Source organism: Acinonyx jubatus, chromosome A3 (assembly GCF_027475565.1).
Source record: "Acinonyx jubatus isolate Ajub_Pintada_27869175 chromosome A3, VMU_Ajub_asm_v1.0, whole genome shotgun sequence".
In the NCBI taxonomy this organism is placed as follows: domain Eukaryota; kingdom Metazoa; phylum Chordata; class Mammalia; order Carnivora; family Felidae; genus Acinonyx; species Acinonyx jubatus.
Window position 1 is genome coordinate 79,700,036 of NC_069388.1, and position 21,723 is coordinate 79,721,758.

The 21,723-nt window shown below is 34.8% G+C and overlaps 1 protein-coding gene across 6 annotated transcripts in view; it reads right to left on the minus strand.

Moving 5' to 3' along the window:
• Positions 1-21,723, minus strand: part of WDPCP (WD repeat containing planar cell polarity effector) — a 607,526-nt gene that overhangs the window by 316,198 nt on the left and 269,605 nt on the right. The gene's annotated exons all lie outside the window — the stretch shown is intronic.

The following is a 21,723-nucleotide window of genomic DNA, read 5'->3' on the forward strand; positions in this document are numbered from 1 at the left end:
AAAGAAAAAACACAATAAGAATAAATAAACTTGGGAATAAATTTTTATTTTTTTTCAATATATGAAATTTATTGTCAAATTGGTTTCCATACAGCACCCAGTGCTCATCCCAAAAGGTGCCCTCCTCAATACCCATCACCCACCCTCCCCTCCCTCCCACCCCCCATCAACCCTCAGTTTGTTCTCAGTTTTTAAGAGTCTCTTATGCTTTGGCTCTCTCCCACTCTAACCTCTTTTTTTTTTTTTTTCCTTCCCCTCCCCCATGGGTTTCTGTTAAGTTTCTCAGGATCCACATAAGAGTGAAAACATATGGTATCTGTCTTTCTCTGTATGGCTTATTTCACTTAGCATCACACCCTCCAGTTCCATCCACGTTGCTACAAAGGGCCATATTTCGTTCTTTCTCATTGCCACGTAGTACTCCATTGTGTCTATAAACCACAATTTCTTTATCCATTCATCAGTTGATGGACATTTAGGCTCTTTAAACTTGGGAATAAATTTAATCAGAAGATTAAAAATCTGTATTTTGAAAACTATAAGATATTAATGAAAAAAATTGAAGATGACATAAATGGAAATATATTCCCAAAAAAAACCAATTACATTTAAAAACAACTAAATTTCAAAAATCTATATAGAAATTATTCCCTGTATCACTATTCAAGGTGGTTTCAAGATGATCTACACAATGTTTTTAAACTTTTTTTTAATGTTTATTTATATTTGAGAGAGAAAGAAAGCACAAGTGGGGGAGGGAGAGAGAGAGGGATACACAGAATCTGAAGCAGGCTCCAGGCTCTGGCTGTCTGCCCAGAGCCAACACGGGCTCGAACCCATGAACCATGAGATCATGACCTGAGCCAAAGTCAAACGCTTAACCAACTGAGCCACCCAGGCGCCCTTCACAATTTTATTCAGTACAGAAACAAGTCCTATATTAAGAAATAGTATTTACTTTACTCATTATTTTTATGAATAAGAGATAAATATTTATTTGACCTCTGTGAACATGCTAAAACATCAAAATAATTGTTTTTCTTTTATAAATAGGTTAACTTCCTATAAAGTTAGATTATTAACAGCTAGTACAAACAAATTAATGAATTAAAAGAAGGTACAGAATTCAGGAAATGCGTTACATAAAACGTTCACTTTTGGAGCAGAGAATATGTACTCTGTTCAAGAGTAGAGAAAGGAGATTGTTGGTATCAAAGCCTCATCTTACGGTTGGCTAAGGAATGGACATGATACTTGCAAGAGGCACCTCTAACCCTTCAATATAAGGAAATGCTAATGACAGGCCAAAAAGCATGTAAGATTGTGTTTTATGTTAGATATAAAAACAATTATGTCTCTATATGTGATTGCTTATGTTAAATACAAAATGAAGAAGAGCAGCAAGTTGAACTATAACTATGTTCCTAATTCAAACATGATTAAATTCTACATTTCAGTTTTCAGTTGGTCCCATTTTGATTTAATAAGCATTTAAACTCAAATGGATTTCAGTAATGTTTATCATTTTCCAAAACTGCACCAAACAGTTCTCACTATCAGAACTTATAATTCAATACAGCATGTAATAAAGTAAGTAATAATTATAGTTCTTTATTTCACATAATTCTTAATTGTATAATGTTTAAAACTTACTTCAGATTACTTTCATATTATTTTTACCATATTCTTTCTTGATTTTTCAAAATCATTTAACATTATTAAATATATAGCAAATATTAAAATATGTAACAAATATTTAGATTTTGCCTCAGTATGTATTAAAACAGCAAATGGTTAGTTTCTGCCCTCTTCTCCCTCCCCCCTTTCTTCTCTGATCAACAAATACATTATTAAAATGTTTAAAGTAAGGGTAGAGGAGTCTTGTAAAAGTTAGACTAATTAAGAATTTCAAAGCAATGAGACCACAACTTTTTTTTTTTTAAATATTACGGTCAAATCTCTTTGAGTTAAATTTTTGGTCAGCATGTGAGAATTAGCCATAGCAATCCCATTACCCAAATGAGTATTCTATGTGTAACTTCCTACACATCAAACATAAATTTTTCACAATTTCTTTCAAATATCTAAATATGTACATATATAACACAACATCAAAATTCTTTACAAAACTTTTAAAGACTCACATAATATACATATACACACATATTTACACATCAGTAATATATATACACTACACATACACACATACACACGTACATTTATATCTCTACACTCTACCAATCTTTTACATAGCTAAGAAGTTAAGTTATAGGCATTAAAAGGATTATCCAAAATAAGTGCCTGCAGCAATATCCTGACCGGGGTCTGAACGAGCTATATATTTAACAGAGCGTGTCAAATGTGAGGATTCCCATTCGTAAAACTATATGTATTACCTAAATGAAACTGTTTGAAGCCTGAATACTGCATTCAATAATACAGTCTTGGGAAGGAAGAATTTTTTTTTTCTTCCTGAAGTGAATTTGATGCTTTTAAAAGACTGACAGATTTGGAAGAAAACGTATAGCTCTAAACTAAATTAAGTATTCACAGAACAAACACTGCAGCTGCAAGAGCAATTCAAATATCCCATCACCAATGTTTCAGTCCTCATTTTAAAAGAACGATTTCTGAGGTCAGAGGTTACTCCCATTTTCATGGCTCTTCAGCCCCCTGGCTAATATAGCTAACATGGGTACCATTAAATAGTGACAATTGTGATAATGGATACACCTGCAAGACCAGCAAGTCATTTTATAAAAGCTGCCAACTACCATAAAAGTAGTGTTTTTTTTCAGGGCACCTGCATAGCTCGGTCGGTTGAGCGTCCGACTTCGGCTCAAGTCATGATCTCACGGTTTGTGGGTTCAAGCCCCGTTTCCAGCTATGTGCTGACAACTCAGAGCCTGGAGCCTGCTTCGGATTCTGTGTCTCCCTCTCTCTCTGTCCCTCCCCCTTTCGTGCTCCTTCTCTCTCTCTCTCTTTCTCAACAATAATTAAACATAAAAAAAAAGTTTTTACAGTGATTTTTCAATTCCACATATTGTTTCCATAACATTTTATCTAAAACTGGTTACATGACTCAGATATTAACCTGTATTTTTTAAAGAAAATATTGATTACATGTTACATTCCAAAAGTTTCAAAGGGGACTGTGAAAATAAATTTAAAATAAAAGTATATACCATCAAATAAGCCATGAGCAATGGCCCTGCTACTTGGAGTCTGATATATGTATGTGTCTGTCTGTGAACACATATACCTATTTCACAAATAGAAAGAAAATAACTTTATTCATAATGAAATATTATTACCTCAAAATAGAAATACCAAAGATTCAAGAGAAAAATACTAAAGGTGGTAGTCTTGAAGAGAAGTATTATAATGTTAGTGAGAAAAATAATTCATAAAACATAAATCTAAATTTCTAAAAATGTTATAATCTTTGTATAGTACATGGAAAGTAAGTTTTAAAATAAAGTTGTTTTGGTACATTAAGTGAAACTTAAAATCAGTTTTGTATAAGTCTGCATCTGGTAAAGCATATATGATTCAATTAGAAAAAAATAACATGTAAAAATACACATAGGGTTTGTGTAATTCTATCAGTTATGACAGCTTACTGAAGTACCTAAATTGATTCTGATTTTTCTATGATTATCAGTGAATATTTCAAAATGATAAGATAGTTTCATTTTTTGTTTCTAAAATATTGAAATACATTTAAATATGAATGTAACTGAAATAACATTATTCATTAAATTGGTGGAAGACATAAATGACTTTTTTGAAGAACAAAAAGTACTATATCTCAAACTGGAAAAGAACTTAAAAGGAAACAAGCAAACAAACAAAAAATCAGAATTAGAACTTAAAGCTTTAAATAATTATCTGTATGGAAATATTTTCTTATTTTTAATACACAAGTAAATCAACAAGTTATTTTTCATTTCAGAAACTAAATCTTCAATTTACTAATTTAATGATCTGAACTTACATAGGAATGCAAGGCTTGTTTGTTTGTTTGTTTGTTTTTAGTGGATAAAAAAAGATAAAACATGCCAAGAGAAAAGCTACTTTCCAAGTTTTAACTGATCAACAATCATTTGACAAGATGAAATACAATATACATATAATTGCTCAACTCTTATGGAATTTTAAATTTGAAATAGTAGAGGGTGAGCCTGTTTAATTGTAGAAATAGAGCAATTCAATATTGAAAAATTTATAGAAAACAAAATTGTATCAGTTTTCTTTTTTGTTTTGTGTGGGGTTGTTTTCCTTTCTGTAGTTAGTTGAGCTTAAAATGCAATATAAATAATACACAAATACTTTGAGGCTGTATGATCCAAATCGAAAGACAGACTCCATTTGAATCCCAGAACAATTAATGAAAGAGCAAGATTCATCCATGCATTTTAATATTTTGAGAATTCTTATTTCCAAAGAGTTTCCTCAAACCAGAATTTTAATTTCATCCTCCTGCCTTCCAAGAACACAAACAAAAAAGCCTTTCACATACTTCATTATATGGTCCCTGCACAATTGCACCACCTAGTGTTCACTAGGCAATAAATCTACAAATTTAGTAAAGCTTTCTCAGTATTTGAAACAAAAACTACCACTACCACTATAACCATCAAGACACCACGCCACCACTCTACATCAACAATCCAAACTTTAACTTGTTATCTTTGTCTGACTTGTAAAAGTTTGAAATTTGAGATGTATTAAAATTTTAGATTTTAATTGTGATTTAAATAATCTAAACGTGCTCTGAGGTCGTCTCCCAATTCTGAAAATAATGTACTTCAAATGTGTTCAAACTGATGACATATTATCTCGAAAAGAATCACATTTTAAATCTAGAATGTGCTTCAATGCCAAAATTAACAGAGATAAATGAGACGGTGCGTGGTCTCTTCATGGTCAAAGCAATGACATACCTTCTCTGTCTTCTACTTCTTTGGCTTCCTGAGGACAACAGGGCAGCCTCTTGTTCCTGTTCTCCACCCAAAGTCACATTCTAAAGAGTATTTAATTGTGTATAGGGAAGACATACTACTATATTTATACTACTATAGGCATTTACTGAGGAAATAATTTAAATAATTTATTTCCTCAGTAAATAATTATTAGATTTTTTAAAAAGTAATGTTCCTGTTATACTATTGAGCAAAAATTTTTTAAATGTGCATCCATGAATGATAAAATACCATAGTTATAATAAATTTACAATATTAACCTCATACTTATTTAATAATGTACATACTGATTAAAAGTCATCTTTACTGTTCTACATGGTAATCAAGCATAGATGATAAACTGTTCCCATGAATTACTATAATCAACATTGCCCTTTTATAGTTAAAACCAAGAATTTCTAAAGTTGGAGGGAGAGAAAGGGAAACCCAGGTGGAACAAAGGTACTCTTAGGCCCTACCAAAGATATTAAATCTATTATTTATACTTGGAGAGTCAAACCTATTTCTTTTCTAGCAGCAGGGTGCCACGGTTGTAGATTACAGAATTCCCTGGCTGGTAAGTATACCAGTCCTCCAACTTGCCAACCTCCAGTGTTGAAAGCCAGGAGAGAGCCAAATACACTTTGGCTTAGAATAGTAGTTAGTGTTAAAGTGTGTTAAAATGTGTGTGTGTGTGTGTGTGTGTGTGTGTGTGTGTGTGTGCGTGTGCGTGTGTGTGTATGTGAGAGAGAGAGAGAGAGAAAGAGAGAGAGAGAAACAGGGGGGGGGAGAGGAATAGGGATACGGGGTGGGGGGTAGGGAAGAAGAGGGAGACAGAGACATGAAAATGGACTTCAATCCAAATTGAAAACTAGTCTAGGTTCCCCACTTAAACAGCAGAAGTATGCAATCAAATCTTCTTTGATAGTGTCTATTGCCTTTTGTCCTCCAGCACTAGGCCTCTATCACCATGCACTTTCTTATCTCTTAAGTCTACCCTTTCTTTTGTCTTTGGACATTTCATTTTTCATCTTTGCTAGTTAAAGGATATGACCTATGTAGTTTATTTGTCTAAATCTGAACATAGAAATGATCCAAGTGACATCCTTGGCCACAATATCAAGCAGAGCTCAGATCTACCTTAAAACATTCAAGGGCTTATGGAACACCCTGTAATCCCTAGAGACTGAAAGTACTTAAGAATATGACACCTCCATGGCAAAAAAATGAGACACTGGTCTGCAAAGGTTTGCTCTTCCACCTCCTCTAGCTGCTTCTGACATACTCTCACTGTCATGAGAACTGGACTCTATAGTAATATGAGGGACTCAAATGCAAAAGTACTGTGAAATGTGACGACAGTTCAAACATTTTTTCTAACTTAAATAAAAACTTACTAAAAACTTCCCCTTTGCCATACTGGTCCAGAGATCCCATGATCCTAAAGGCCAACTCATAATAAAGTCTCCCAAGATTCTGAGAGCCATGGCTTTCAAGATCCTAAGCCTAACCTAGAACCCCATGGCACTTTAACTACTGAAATGTTGTAGGATACTATGTTCAGCAAAGCGAAAAGATTACAATGGATGCTTGTGAGAGACTTAGACTATAATTAGGGTAGCAAAAAGAGGAGATGAGGGTGGTATTTGTTCCTTCCTCCTGCACAATAAAATGAAAGTAGTGAATGCTAAAATATATATATATATGTGTGTGTGTGTATATATATATATATATATATATATATATTTTATGCATAAGCTATGTTGTACTAGATAACTTAGAGCCTTAAACATGAGCTCAGAGAAAAAGAGTAATGTAACTTTTAATTCAAGAGAAAAGAAGGCAGAATATAGGCCTTCTATCCAGGTAGGGAATCTAAGAGACAAGCATCCTCACCATAAAGCATGAACCCTTAAATGCTACATTCTCAACGTAAAAGCAAAGCAAAAGTAAATCCACCCAATCCTTCTTATTGCTACAGGACTTCAAAGACAGTTAGTTGCCTTGGCACTGTAGGGGAGCCAAAGGATCCTGTTCCTAAGAAACAGCAGCCTGAGTTCAGTAATCACGAGAAATGCAGTCCAAATTCTCTTGACCTGGGTATCCAAACAACTTTATTAAGTTTTGAATTTAGCCCAAAGTGGTCCCAGACCAGTAAGTGGTTTCTACAGTAGAAACAAACACAATTCCTCTTGGAGGAATGAAGAGACACACTTTCATTCCAAACCTCAAAGACTTCACAAAATTAATTTGTCAAATATAGAATGATATAATGCATCATGAACAAGAATCAGCAAAGGCAACAGAAAGCAGAAACAAATTCAAAGAGATAATATGTTTGAATTATTAGGCACAGGTTATACTATTTAAAAAAGTAACAGATTTTAGAGAAAAATAAAACTCTAAGAAATAAAAAACATAATAATTGAAATTAAACACTCAAGGGAAAAAATTAACAGCAGTATAAAGAGCTGGAAAACATGAAGGAATCAGTTTGAGAGTTTAAAATAGAATGGTGTAAGAAACCTAGACTACAAAGTAAGAAATTTATTTGGTATGTCTGATTATTGCTCAAGAACAAGAGGAGAGATTGGGGCAAAGGCAAAATTTGAAGAAATACTAACAAATTTCTAGCAATGATGAAAAACAATAATCTACAGATTCAAAAAGCTCAACAAATCCAAAGCTGGATTTAAAAAGAAAAAAATTCATGTCCAGATACATCACAGTGAAAGTACAGATGGCCAAAGACAAAGCCAAGATCTTAAAAGCAGTTAGATAAAATTGACTTAAAAGAAGCAACAATTAGACTGGCAGCTGACATCAACAGCCATGTGAGAAACCATGTTCTGAACGAAAGAAACTAAACTGTGATCACAGAAATCTATAGTCAGTAATAATATCTTTCAGGAATTGGGGCAAAATAAAGACATTTTCAGACACAGAAACGCTAAAGGTCTGGTACCAGCAAACTTTGAAAAAGACAACTCTATGAATATACCTTAGGCAGAAGGAAAATAATCCTACTGGATGGGTATCTGAGATGCCCATCTCAGGAACAAAGAAAAGTGAGAAAACACAAGTATTAAACTTGTAATAATAATTTCTTTTGAGATTTCAAATGAAAAGAATTAAAATATAAATCAGCAATAACATATAAGTCAGCAGGCAGGCAAAACTAATTAAAAAGTTCTGAGGTTGTTTTATTATCTGATAAGAAAATGAGGTACTAATTGTCCTTAGATCTTGAAAAGTACAATATATGTAATTTTTAGGGTACCCACTAAAAGAAAATAATTAAGTATATAATTTCCAAACTAGTAGAAAGGGAACATGAAATGATTTTTAAAAATACAGGTAATAACGTGAAATGGTAAGAATTCTCAATCACTGCTGGTTGGAATTCAGCCACATTGGAAGACGGTTTGTCAGTTTCTTACAAAACAAAATATACCATTACTATGATCCAGGAATCACACTCCTTGGTATTTTACCCAAAAGAAATGAAAACCCTTGTCCACACAAAAACCTGCACACAGATGTTTATAGCAACTTTATTCAAAATTGCCAAAACTTGGAAGGATCCAGGATGTCCTTCAGTAGATGAATGGTTAAACTGTGGTACAACCAGGCAATGGAATATTATTCAGCAAGCACTAAAAAGAAATGTGCTATCAAGTCATGAGGTGACATAAAGGAAACTTAGATGCCTATTACTAAATGAAAGAAGCCAATCTGAAAAGGCTACATACTATATGATTCCAACTACATGGCATTCTTGAAAAGGTGAAACTATAGAGATAATAAAAAATATTAGTGATTGCCAGGGGTTGGGGGAAGAGATGCATGAATAGGAAGGGCACTGGAGACTTTTAGGGCAGTGAAATAATTCTGCATAGTGGATTAAGCATCATTATACTATATATACATTTATCAAAATTCACAGAACACACAGCACCACAAATGAATCCTAATGTAAACTATGAACTTTGGGAAATGCTATGTCAGTGTAGGTTCATCAGTTGCAACCAATGTACCATTCTGGTCTAGGATATGTCTCTCTGTGTGGGTGGTGAGGGGCAGTGGGTATATGAGAACTTTATGTACTTTCTGTTCAATTTTGCTACAAACCTCAAACTGCTTTAAAAACTGTTTTTTTATCAATCAATGCAAAAGAAGGCAAGAGAGGAAAAGAAACATGAAATAGGAAAGATGAATAAGAATCCCAAAATCAGATAGTAACTATGAACCTAAAAAGCAGCTCTAGTGGCCATCAACAGATGGCTGAACAAAGAAGATGTGGTGTATACATATATACATGTGTGCACGCGCGCGCGCGCACACACACACACAGAGCCATAAAAAAGAATGCAATCTTGCCATTTGCAATGGCATGGATGGAGCTAGAAAGTATAATGCTAAGTAAGCAAGTGAGAAAGGCAAACACCATGATTTCACTCGTATGTAAAATTTGAGAAACAAAACAAATGAGCAAAGGGGGAAAAAAAAAGAGAGACACTAACCAAGCAACAGACTCTTAACTACAGAGAACAAACATGGTTATCAGAGGGAGGCTGGTGGGGAGATGGGTGAAATAGGCGATAGGAATTAAAGAGTTCACTTACCATGATAAGCACTAAGTAATGTGTAAGATTGCTGAATCACTACATTATACACCTGAAACTAATATAACATAGAATGTTAACTATACTGGAATCAAAAGACTCAAAACTTTTTAGATAAAGTAACAGTAAAAAAGAAATGAAATTCAAACACACCAAGAACTACTTTAAGTGATTTTAAAACACAGCAATTGGCTATTTATCCCTAATGGAATATCCTAAAGGACAGAGAAGAGAGAAATACCAAGAAATTACTGTTTTTGATAATCATACTGATAAGTAATGAGATCGCTATACTAAAACCCTGTTTTAGAATAAGTTTAAGTAATTATGCTAATTATCATTTAGAATCAAAACTTTCAGCATGAGAAAAGATACAATAAATAAAATGAAAGAAGTAAAAATCCTATCTTACTGAATGAGTCAGAATATCAGTATGAACTCATAATGTATTTTTCCCCAAAAAATAGATATTTTCTATATCCACTAAGAAGGCCTAGGAAAAAAAACACAACAATCCAATAATTTGCACTCCTCCAGCCCAGATTGTGTCTTCTACATATATTTCGAAAAGAATCAGGGCTCCTTGGAGAAAGGCTGGTTCCAGATCTAGAACAGAAAATCTACAAGATGAGCCTCAAATATCTTATATTTGAATACAAGGAAGCTCTCAAAGACTATGGAGATTGTGTCAAAGGACTCAGAAGCCAACTGGAAGAAATTAACACCTTGGAAAATAGGTTGGACATTATCTCCTAAAACTGAAAAATCATATCCCATATGGCCCAGCATTCCTACTTATAGGAATGTATTCCCCAAAACATGTACAAGAAATGTATAAGAATGTACATGTTTTCAGAATATCAAAACCTGGAAACCCAAATGTCTATCACCAGGAGAATAAATGAATAAGCCATGGAACATTAAAACAGAGTATTATACAGCAGTTAAAACAAATGAACCATAGTGACATGCAATGGTATGAATGAACCTTAGCAATACAACATTAAGAAGTGGGTTGCTACCAAAGTCATTGCTTCCCCCCTGCCTCTGCTCCCCCAGTGTAAGTTTATAGATGCTTATTAATTATTTCTGAAAAGTAGTAGTCAAAAGAGAAAAAAGAAGTTTCTTCTATTGAAAGCTTTAGATATTTTAAACATCTGTCTGGTCAAAAATACAACTACTATAATGGCAATGAATGTTGGCCACAGTGATCTTAGATAACATTAAAGCAATGAAGTCCCAAATGTATTAAAAATATATTAAAAGAAAAATGCTGGCATAATTTTTTGGTGCCCTAAAACCAACTACATACATGTGAATTACCTGTTCAAATCAAAGGAACCCAAATGAAAAGGACAATGAACATTTTTAAATAATCTCGATTTCTAGGTGCCCTTCTTTACCTATCTCCAACATATTCTTTCTTAACTCTTCTTATCCTAGTAAACACCTAACCATGAGTAATTTTTTGCTTTCTTTAAAACAACATTTTAGGGGCAGCTGGATGGTTCAGTCAGTTAAGAGTCCTACTCTTGATCTCAGCTCAGATCATGATCTCACAGTTTGGGAGTTTGAGTCCCACATCGGGCTCTGCGCTGGCAGCACGGAGTCTGTTTGGGATTCTGTCTCCTTCTCTCTGGCCCTTCCCTTCTTGTGCTGGCTCTCTCAAATAAACACTTTAAAGAAAAAACCATTTATATTCTATATTTAAAAGGTCAGTGCTGTATTATATTCCCCCAAAGAAAATTGTAAACATTTCTTTCACTGGTGTCATATTTAACAAGTGAGTATCTGGGCATTCTTAAATCAAGGAGAATGTTAAGAGATAGTAACTTTCTTTATAAAAGATAAATTTTCTCTATTCATTCTTTTTTTTTAATGTTTATTTATTTATTTTGAGAGAAGACAGAAAGTGCAAGCAGAGGAGGGACAGGGAGGCAGGCTCCAGGCTCTGAGCTGTCAGCACAGAGCCCCATCCAGGGCTAGAACGTACAAACCGGGAGATCATGACCTGAGCGGAAGCCAGACACTTAACTGACTTAGCCACCCAGATGCCACTCTATTCATTCTTTCATGCTATTTTTTCCAGTTATTCCAAGAGAAAAAAGTACACCTACTCCAATTCATTTTTAAAAATTATTTTAATTTTAAATAATTCCATGAAGCATGAATTTTAAATATTCCATTAAATAATCCCATTATTTAATTTTAAATGATTCCATGCCAATTTTAAAGAATTCAGAGGCACCTGGGTGGCTCAGTCAGTTAAGAGTCCAACTTTAGCTCAAGTCATGATCTCACAATTTGTGGGTTCAAGCCCCGCATCGGGCTCTGTGCTGACAGCTAAGCCTAGAGTCTGCTTCAGATTCTGTGTCTCCCTCTCTCTCTGTCCCTCCCCCTGTTCACACTCTGTGTCTCAAAAATAAACATTTAAACAAATTTTAACAAAAAAATAATGGATTTAAATCCGTATTAGGTAATGAGCACTTAATGGATAACTGTATACATTAAAAAGTAATTCAACCAAAAAGACAGCTAGGCACTGTCACAAAGATTATGAGATACAAAGATAGTATCTCCTCTTTTGGAGTTTATAAATTAGTTGAGAAGACAAAGGATACAGACACAAACAATAAAACAAAAATGCAGAAGATTCAGAGATATAATGTCAAAGAAAAGGCTTTAACAAATAAGCTGTAAGATTTCTTAATACAGAGAAATCACCATGCACCAAGATGACTAGAAACAGCTTCCCAGAAGAAATGGATCCCACAAGGTGTTTTGATAGATGAGTAGCAAACATTCAGAAAAGAACAGAGGTGAGAGAATCACATGTAATTAGAACCAAAAAATTTTTTACAGGGTAAAATAAATACCAGTGTGTCTGAAGATGATTTCTACAGGGTAGAAAAGTTAAGAAAAGTAAAAAAGATAGGTTACCACTAAACTACAGAAGAACACGAATGCCAACTAATGGGTATAAAATGAAATTTGACCTGTCTAGGCCTAATGGCAGTGAAAGGAAAGCATCCAACAGACTTCACTGACACTTAGGGGAAAATGAATGAATGGGGGCGGGGGGGGAAATGAATATTTTCAAAGCTTTCAGTTTCACTACACACTACCATGGGGGGGCAGTAAGTGGTGAGGGAAAGGATATAAAAATAAGTTTGATTTAACTTTATCAGCTTTTCCCAAGTAACAACAAAATCACAAATGAATAATGTGAACTCTTCAACTGTTAAATTCTATTTATGAAATGTGATATCACATTTTCTTTTGTTCTCTTTAAAGACTAAGCATTTATTTCAAAGTTGTGGAAAGTATTTCCCCCCATCTTGGTACATGTCAGAGCCAGTTATTTTTATAGCTTTGAAGCTCTTTCAAGGTCTGTCATGTGGTAAGGTCAGGGGATAAATGCCTGGGGTGTTTTGTCCTCTAGATTGCTATTCTTCCTTAATGCATCTCTGTTTAGAAATGATTTATGCATTTTGGAGGCTAAGGTTTTTTTTTAAGATAAAAAAAATCAAAAGTCCCATGTCAACCTTGTTATATATAAGGCACAATTATCCATTCATCTATCTTGTATAAATACTCAAACTCACCTTTGCATCTAATCATTTTAATATTAAAAAAAAAACTTTTTTCTTGGTAAGCAGAGCATTCAATGCAAATTGGGTTATAGGGATACTCAACTTTTGAGGAGGACATTTCTTTAAAAATGTGCTGTGAAATAACTTAAAACTAATGGAAAAGTTGCAAAACAGTACAAAGAACTACTATACATCCTTGATCCAGCTTCCCCAATTGTTAACGCCTTACCTCATTAAACTTACATTCGCTTATATACACACAAATTTTTTCCTGAACCATTTGAAATTAAATTGCAACATTATGTCCCAATACCCCTTAATACTTCAATGTATATTCCCTCTAATCAAGGACACTGTCCTACAGAGCCACAATACAATCACCAAAGTCAAAAAATTTCAACACAATTTTACAATTTAAACCGGAGACCCAATTCAAATTTCACCAATTGTTCCGTTAATATCCAGGATCCAGTTCAGATCATATTTTGCATTTCATTGTCATGTCTCTCTGGATGCCTTCAATTTGGAACACTTCTTCAGTTTTTCCTTCTCTTTCATGACCTGACATTTCTGAAGTATAAATGCTGCTTACTTTATAGAATGTTCCTCGATTTGGATTTTTCTTATGTTTCCTTATCATAATTAGATGTAGTGTATGTATTTTTGGCAAGAGTATCACAGAAGTGAGACTATGTTCTTCCGGGTTCATTATCAGGTGGCATATACAATGTTGACTCATCCCATTCCTGGGTTACTAAATTCTGTCAGTTGGTTAAGATGATACTTGCCTCAGTAAAGTTAGAAATGCGTTCTTTTGAAAGTAATTAGTAGTATTTTATGGGGAGGTATTTTGAAACTATGCAAATATCTTGCTTTTCATCAAATTTTCACTCACTATAGTATCCATTAGTAAATTTGCCTTATTATTGCCATGAGGGCTGCCAAAGGCGATTTTCCAATTCCAACACTTATCAAGATTAGTTGGGTGTTCTACTATAAGGTAGTGCCTTTCATTCAATCCCATTAATTATTTATTCATTTACTTATATCAGTGTGCTTTTGATACACATGGTTTTATCACTCTTTCAACACTTCATTGCTTTCTGGCTCAACAAGCCATTTCCCTAAGAAGCCTTGCTTCCTTTTAGTGGAGAATAACATCTAGAAACCAAGGTCTGGGCACAAGTGTGTTCATTGCTACTAAACTGTTAGTGCTTCTAGACCCTCTCAGGGGTCAGAGCTAAGAGATCTTTGCAGGTACATACACAAATACGCACATATACATACACATGTAGCCTACTGCTGGTTCATTGACTGAAAGAACTGTATTTGAATTCCAGTCTTTTAAAAAATATATATTTATTTATTTGCTTTGAGAGAGAGTATATGCATGCAAGCAAGCGGGGGAGGATGGGGCAGAGAGAGAGAGGGAGAGAGAGAATCCCAAGCAGACTCCACACTATCAGGATAAAGCTCCATGCAAGGATCAATCCACATACTGAGAGATCATGACCTGAGCTGATACCAAGGGACAGACACCTAACCGAGTCACCCAGGAGTCCCTGTATTTCTAGTCTTAAAATCATCCAAAGAATAAGGTTTTGATGATTGTACAATAGTTTTGAAATGACCTCACGAGAAAAAAAAAAAAAGCCTAGTGGAGATAAAACAGGTAACAGAAGACAGTAAGCAAGAAGATATTCACAAGTTTGAGAAAGTGTCATGCAGAAACTGTCATATATGCAAAGCATAATAACAGGTATTTTGTCTCACTGAAAAATGGTATTATTTAATAGAATAACCATCACAATGTAGAATTTTAAAAATTCTAACACACTGCAAGTAAGATTCACCATTGACTATAGATTCTTCAAAAAAGAGTCAAAAGACACAAAGGCCATATATTGTATAATTCCATTTCTATGAAACATATAGAGTGGACAAATCCATAGAGACAGAAAGGAGATTAGATGCCAGGGGCAGGATGGAAGGAAAGATGAGGAGTGACAGCTAATGCATATGGGATTTCTTTTGCAGGTGACAAAAATGTTCTGAATTAGATAATAGTGATGATCACTGAATTGTACACTAAAAAAGTGACTTGTACGGTCTGTGAATTTTATCTCAATAAAAAAGGGAGGGTGGGGCACCTGGGTGGCTCATTCGGTCAAGCATCTGACTCAGAATTTCGGCTCAGGTCATGAATCTCACGGTTTGTGAGTGTGGCCCTGCATTGGGCTCCCTGCTGAGAGCACAGAGCCTGTTTGGGATTCTCTCTCTCTTCCCCTCCACTACTCACTCACTCTGAAAAATAAACTAAATTTTTTTAAAGGAAGGACCAATAATGCAAAACTTCCTAACAGCACACCAAATGTTAACTTTTGAGGATTCTCATGTTGCCAGACTTTCTGAGACTTTTCCATAGACCAAACACAGACGATAACCTGTGAAAGACAATCTTGCCATTTAGGTAGAAATGTGCTTTCATCAGACAAGGCCAACTTGTCAAGAATATAATTAGAATTTTCAATTTTTCACTTCATTAGTTGTCAGAAGTCTAACTTAGCATGGTAATCTCTTTTGTAGTATTTGAACATGTAGGCATGCTTTGGAGCTTCACTGTTAGAATTCTGCAGACTGAGGTTTTTAGAATATTTGGTTCAGCAGATGTGTAGTACATGTTTTGGGCACTCTATGCCAACACAGTCTCAATCTTAGCCACAGTCCCTGCCTTGCTGGCATCTCCCAGATCTAGGCTTGTTATAAACTATGCCCAATGTCCTTGAGTTTTTCATTTAGTTGCTAATGTTTGTGGGGAGTCTCCTTATAATAGGAAGTGAATATTCTTACTGTCATCACGAACTTGATTTCAGCCAACCAAAGCATAGTTAACTTTCTCTTCAATGTTTACCATCTTCAATTAAAAGGATTGAAACAAAAAAAAATTAAAATTTTGCTATTCAAAATTCATAAAAACATGAGTATAAAAGAAATTCAAATAATTAAACTTTCAAATGATATGTTGTTAAGTCTGCAGAAGTTATGCTTCTGAAGCACTAAGACTTCTGGGGCACTCCTAAGTTACATAAAATCAAAAATTTTCTTTTTCAGAAAAAAAAAAACCTGGAAAACAAACAAGAAATATAATACTTGTTTGGGTAGACAACCAAGTGTAAACAAGCAATAGCCTAATTAAAGATGACTTAACTGATGGTTTTTAAATATAAAAGTTTCGATGAAAAGCATCCTCCAAAGCTAAAAGAACTGAATTAATTAACACTTGTCATTGAGAAAAATCCACTTAAAAAGAAAAAAAACAACTTGGAGAAGTGGCTAAGGATTAAAAAATTCCATTGGGACAGAGAATGTTGAAGATAGCCGGACACCAGATTCAGTGATGCTAAAAACTTTATACCCATGAATCTAACTTTTAACTCTAAAAAAGTAAAAGGGAAAAATTAAGATAATTTTTTAAAAATAAGATTACTAGGCAATGTGTTTTTGTTTTTGTTTTCATTTTTAAGTAATCTCTATACCCAAATTAGGACTCAAACTCATGACCCCAAGATCAAGAGCTGAATGCTTTTCAACTGGGGTACTGACTGAGCCAGCCAGGTGCCCCAGCAACATATTTTTTTTTAATAGTCTGATCAAGGAACAAAACAAAGTTTAGAAAGTCTCTCAAGTTTCATATAACATATGCCTATTAGGTGGTGACAAATTGGTTATATAACTTCATGTGTAAGTGTTATCAATGAATAAGAATTATCCGAAGAGAAATAATAAAGGTTGTCTTTCAAAACTGATTGTAGGGCCAGTATTAGCTAAATACGTTCAGCCATGACAGATGACTGGCTGAAGCAACTATCAAATACCCAATAAACCAAAAAGGAAATAACAGACCTAGTTAAGGTCTCTTAAAGAGCAGCTAAAACAATCAAGAGTATAGTATATTTATACTAAAAAGACCAAAAAGATAAGACTACTTCTTTCTAGAATGACAAAAGTAAAATGAAATAGGATTTATCCTAAGGCTTGAAGGCCATGAACAGGCTGAGTATGGAATGATTATCAAATTCTAAAATATTAGAATTAAACACTTCAACCTTCAGTTGAAAAAGACAAACAGCACAGGAAATATAGTCAATGGTATTGTAATAGCGGTGTATGGTAACAGATGGTAGCGGCACTTGTGGGGAGCATGGCATAACATACGGACTTGTCCAATCACTATGCTGTTACGCCTACAACTAATATTACATTGTAAGTCAACCATACTTCAATTTAGAAAAACCAAAAGCCTGCATCACTCAAAGCCTGTAGGAGACTGTTTTAAGATCTCCCCAAAAAAGTATTTTTTTAATGAGCACAAACCTATGAACTTGTTATGAGTACATGACTAAAATACAATTAAGTTCAATAAGGGTTTGAACAAATATATCGATGACCATTGGTCAGAACCAATAAAAAATGTGCTGGAAGACAAAGAAATATTCAAACCCTGTAAGATGAATTATAGTAAGACATCTAGAAGCCACTGAAGAAAACAGGGTATCAGTGGTTTAAGTATTGTGCCTAAATTGACTTTACTTCTGAATAACTCACTTAGTCTCATTAGTGTCTTGCTCACTGTCAAGTCTCAAAATTTAAGAAAATTAATTATATTATATTGTTAGGTAACCTAAAAAGCAAGCAGGAAATCAGTATATAAAACAAAGAATCCCACATTAGTTACATATCTAATTTTTTTTAAAGATTTTAGTCCTTTTTTTTAAAGTCTTTATTTACTTATTCATTTAAGTAATCCCAAAGATGGGGCTCAGACTCACGATTCCAAGATCAAGAGTCACCCACTCATCTAAGTCAGCCATGTGTCCCAAGCGTCTATTTTTAAAAAGCATTAAATTCTATTACAGATTATACAACTAAAGAGAAAAGTTGCAAATCTGAGCGTGTTGAGTAAAAAAAATACAAATACAATTCAAAAGTTAACAAAGAAGGTTGATCAATCAAAAACCTGAGCTACTTTTAACACCTCCCTCTCTCTCACCACCCATGGTTACAAATACAACCACCACCCAGGCTCATCTACTCTGTGTTTTAAATATTTCTGAATGTCTAATTCTCTCCATCTCCACTGTCATCATCATCTGCCACCTCTACAACTGATTACAGCCTCCCCAACGAATCTGTATTTTATACCTTCTCTCTACTACAGGTAGATCCTTTAAGATGTAAATGGGTCCTGCCCCTCTCCATTCTCAAATCCATCCCAATTCCCATTTGTTGTCCTTCACTTGGCCTGCAAGGCCTTGCCTGTATCTCTTCTAATTTCTCCAATTTCACGGTTCCTGCCTTGCTAAACTTCAGACTCTCTGGATTCTCTTAGGCCCCCAGCACGCCAGGCTCTTTTCCATGTGAGAGTCCCGGCACACGATGACCCCTGTAGGGAATGCTCCTCTAGTTATTTTGCTTTTATTGTGCTTAAATATCAGTTGCTAAAAGGGGCTCTCCTCAGTCCCTCCATCTCAAGGAGACATTCTCTTGTTTTTATCACGTTCATCGCCCATATTCTTTCCCTTCAGAACACTAATAACAAGTTGAAATTCTATACTTGTGCATTTGCTTTATGTCTCTAACCCTACTAAACTCAAGTTTCTTAAGGGCAGAGATCACATCACTTTAGCAGCTGATTGTATGCCCAGTGACTTGCACAGTGTCACACATCTAGTAAGTGTTTAAATTTTGGACTAAGTAAATTTTTATTCATAAGTAGGCTTTCAAAAAGAGCTGGAAGTACTAAATTTAAGTGTATAAACAGGTCTCTCATAAAAGATAAATGACAGCTTTTTCCATTTCCATTACAGGTAGAATAATGATAGCTAACACTTATTGAATGTTTACCATGTTTCAGGTAAACGTAACATAGATTACATAGATTAATTCATTGATCCTTACAATAACCATATGACGTAGTTTTCAGATGAGGAGCTGAGGCCAGAAGGGATAAAATAACTTGCACAAAATTACACAGACATGAGAGAGTTGGGAGTTTTGAAACTGGGCAATGTGGTTCAACCACTATGCTTTCTAGAATATAAGGTAACAAGTTAAACTATAACATAACTAGTTTAGGGGCTCAGTCAGTTAAAAATCTGACTTCGGCTCAGGTCATGATCTCAGTTTGTGGGTTCGAACCCCACATCATGCTTTGTGCTGACAACCTACTTTAGATTCTGTGTCTCCTCCCTCTCTCTCTGTCCCTCCCCCACTCGTTCTCTTATTTAATGTTAAATAAACATTAAAAAAAAAACTAGTTTAAATTAGAAAACAGGAAGAAATCTCTGACTATGGAAATTACTAAGTAGATTCCTGAAGACAGCCCTTCTCCAAAGAGCTTTAAAAATTCAATAACAGCTTCTCATGTGTACTGGGAGACGTGTACAAAAATGTATATGGTAGCAATGTCTGAAATAGTTAAAAATTAAAAACAACCTAAAGGTCACTAATATAGAGAATGAATAAAGTATATAGCAGACAACAACATGATTGATTCTCAACTATGTTGAGCAAAGGAGCAAGTTTAAGAAAAACATACATTGTTTCATTTACACAAAATGTAAAAATGATCAAAATTAAACACTACACTACTTAGGATATAAATGAGAAATCTATGAAGAAAAGCCAGAGAATAACTCAAAACTCAGGATGGTTATCTCTGATGAGGAAGAACGGGAATGGAATTGGGAAGGGACCTATACGTGGTTGAGAAGCCCCGGTAATATTCTAGTTCTTAAATGAAGACAAGGGGAGGTACACTTGTATTACACATTTTTTCCTTTATGCCTCATATATGTTATGAATTGTTTCACATATATCTAGATAGAGCTATACTATGTCATCTATGCAAAGATCCAGCTGGACAGAGAGAAGCCCAAGGAAGCCCCAAGATTTTAAGTGTTGTCCTATCAGATAATGAATACCACTCAGCTTTCTTCCTTCTTTATCTTTGATGTTAGGGCCTTATACCCAATTCCTTTTTTTAAAAAAAATTTTTTTTTAACGTTTATTTATTTTTGAGACAGAGAGAGACAGAGCATGAACGGGGGAGGGTCAGAGAGGGGGAGACACAGAATCTGACACAGGCTCCAGGCTCTGAGCTGTCAGCACAGAGCCCGACGTGGGGCTTGAACTCACTGACCGTGAGATCATGACCTGAGCCGAAGTCGGCCGCTTAACCGACTGAGCCACCCAGGCACCCCCTTATACCCAATTTCTTGATTACAAACATTTGCTAATTCACATGGATGAGGCATAAATGCACTGAGATATCACTGACATAAAAAAGCAAAAAGGTAGTTTTAAAAAAACTACCACTATCTGTGATGACTAATAACCCCAAAACTCTCTACCTTCATGGTATTTGCTATATCCTGGTTGATGTGGCTAGCAAGCATATTTTCAGTTTAGTCAGTGGTCCTTCAGAGTGGAAGTATCCCTAATGAGTAGTTCAAAAAGACCCTTCAGACTCTCTCACATGCCTTAAACCTCAAGTGTCTATACATAGTAATGATCACTCAAGGTAACACAAGAAAAGGGGTGGGGATGTGGCAGAGTGACTCCATGCCCCTCTCTTAGTAGGACCATTTTTTACCACTTATCTCAATGTTCAGCAACAGACACAAACCACAGAAATAACTGGGTGATGACGCCAAGATCATAATTATCTACAAATTTTGCTTTTAGCAAAACATGATTAATCTCACTGACTTGATACAAATATTACAAATGTGAACTTACTAAAACAGCTGCATAAATAAAATACCACTTTTGTTTTACATATTGCAATAAAATGAAAATTTTAACTTGGAAAAAAAAATTCTTTGCTATTTAACAAAAAAAGTTTGAAAACATAGCTATATCATGCATTGCAATACAGAAATGGCAGAAGACACAATGTGGAACTTTTTTATGAAACTGATACACAGAGGGCATTCAATATAAGTTTATGTCCTTCCCCACCAAACAGTAGCCTGATTTTTCTCTCTTCCCCATGAGTCACCAATGAAACACCTATGTTTTCCTATCAATTACCAATGTTTCCCTCATTTTTCCTCGTTCAGGCTGTAAGCTCTTGCTTTCCAGTCAGATATATTGAAAGAGGGGCCACAAAAATAAAGGAAGGGCCAAGGGACAAAATAAAGCCAAAGGGCAGGGAATTTGGGATAGGAATTATCTGCCCAAGAGATTAACCAGGGAGATACACCCAGGTAGATGATCATTATCAAGTTAACACAGGAGAAAGTGAAATATATATATTATGTATGAGGAAAAGAAAATGCCAAGAATATTAGAAATAGGAATTGAAGGTTTCTCATATTTCATATTTTTAACAAATACTTTACCTTTAATTTAGGTTTTTTGGGGGTTTTTTTGTTTTTTTATTTTTTTGGAATGAGAGAGAGGGCACAAGTGAGCAAGGGACAGAAAGGAAGAGAGAGAGAAGCCCACACGGGGCAGAAAGGGAAGGAGAGAGAGGGA